Raw genomic sequence first — 1,988 nt, forward strand, 5'->3', positions numbered from 1 at the left:
TCGGCGAAGGGCGCACGAATTCATTACGTGGCCCGCTTTTCGAAACCCAACGGAATATATCTGATCGAACTCGCCTTCTTCTCGTTCCGCCCTCGCCTTTTAATCTTACCCCCCTCGAAACCGCGTTTCTCGTTTCCCTTTTTCCCCGCGCCGATCGTTAGGAAAAATTGGTGGAAGAATCCCTCGAAAATTGGAGACTTCCTTTAGTGGATTAACGGACAGTGGACGGGATCTGGGAAGATTAAAGATGTATATTACATTCTCGTGCTGATAAATCATTTTATATGCAAGATATCTTATGTTTTAAATATTTGAAAATATTGGAAATCTAGAGAGCACAAATTAATTTTTATTTTTCAATTGTTTGCATGGATTTAAAGAATATAAGTGAATATGAAATAACTAAAAATTTATTATAAACGATGAATGATAAAATGATAAAATATACACAAAATTTTATTTGAAAAAATCATTTATAGAAGAGTACGTGATATTTATATAATGAATTGTCCAACGACAATCAACATAAACGAAAAAAAGAACACGGTATCCATAGAAGGATACCGGAAGCCATCTCTCTGACAATAATCGTTATCCTTCTCCCTGGAGATCGTCGTGTGCCAGGACAACGGCCCATCGTATTCACGCATCAACAGGTGAACGATCGCCCTTCAATTCGTATTCCATTCTAATTCAATCCTCCCTAAAACAAACAACATCCCTGGTGAGAAAAGAAGAAAAAAAAGAAAGAAAGGAAAAAAATTCCTCGTATCCTCTCATTAATCTAATTCTACATCTCTTCGAAAACCTCCACCTAGAAAAAACAAGAGAGACAGAGAGAGAGAGAGAGAGAGAGAGAGAGAGAAAGAAAGAGAGACAAGCAGAAAAAGCAACGACACGTAGAAAGATGCCAGAACAACGGCGGTCGAGAGGGAAGAGAGGAAGAGGGAGAGACAGAGACGAGGCGAGGGCGAAGCAAGGGGTGAAGAGAGAGAAAGAGAGAGGCGGGGCACCGTGGCCAGATCAATACACACGGCCAACCCCGTAGTAACGCATGGAATACCTTATTCATAACATACCGCCGTGTCCGGTGTTTTCTTTCAACCCCCTACCCTCTTCTACAAGCATCTTTCAGGTTGTGTGGTCAGCCTGTATTTACATGCAGCTTGGAAAAGACCGAGAGGGGGTTAAAAGAGATCCTCGTACAATGGGGACTCTGCGGGGGATTACCGCCTATCCCTACACTCTTTCTCTCTCTCTCTCTCTCTCTATCTCTTTCTTCTCGTTCTCTCTTTCGCTTCTCCGTTTAAGGCTTGGCTTAACCCGCCACGATCTGGGGAAATGTCGAGGTTGCTGCCGCGTTGGAAGGCCACACACGAGTCAAAAGGAAGAAAAACAGAGAGAAAAAGAAGAGAGAGAGAGAGAGAAAAGGATGAAGAAGATCCGCTCGTGTGTATTGTACGTTGATCCTTGTGCTCCCTTTCGATTTATAATAGGGGGGGCCACGAACGACCCGTGGAGACGAGCATTGGTAGATTGGTTCTCTGCGGTCGCGGTTTCTGACGGTTAGGATTTGTTCGAGGACCTGTGATTAACTATCGACTGGCTTGTACTTGGGATTGTCGACAAGGTAAAATTTAGAAAATCGTTGAATCTTTGGGGGATGGAGTAGGAGGACAGAGGGTTGAGACTGTACGGGCGATGATTGAGATATTGGTTTGACTTTTGAGGCCATTTGTGAATCGATTTTTCTCTTCACGCTGTGTTGTAGACGGTTCTTTTGAAAGTGTGCCTCCTTTCAAAGAGATTTTACTCTTTGATGGATAATATATGTTAATATTGACGTTCCAAGTCATCGTATGTTTCATCTGATTGGGATATTTCGACACGTGTCGAAGTTATTGATCGACGAACTTAGAGATTTAATTAAATTCTATAATGAAATTTTAATTAGAATAGTATTTTCTTTTTTTTTTTTTTTTTTTTTT

The 1,988-nt window shown here is 41.5% G+C and overlaps 1 long non-coding RNA gene across 1 annotated transcript in view; it reads right to left on the minus strand.

Annotated features, from left to right (window-relative positions):
• Positions 1-508: 508 nt before the first annotated feature.
• LOC102673460 overlaps positions 509-1,988 on the minus strand; it is a 3,158-nt gene continuing 1,678 nt past the window's right edge. Inside the window, exon 3 of the long non-coding RNA XR_421822.2 lies at positions 509-703. This is a non-coding gene — a long non-coding RNA (uncharacterized LOC102673460). The remainder of the gene's footprint in view (positions 704-1,988) is intronic.

This window comes from Apis dorsata, unplaced genomic scaffold (genome assembly GCF_000469605.1).
Source record: "Apis dorsata unplaced genomic scaffold, Apis dorsata 1.3 scaffold_247, whole genome shotgun sequence".
NCBI lineage: Eukaryota > Metazoa > Arthropoda > Insecta > Hymenoptera > Apidae > Apis > Apis dorsata.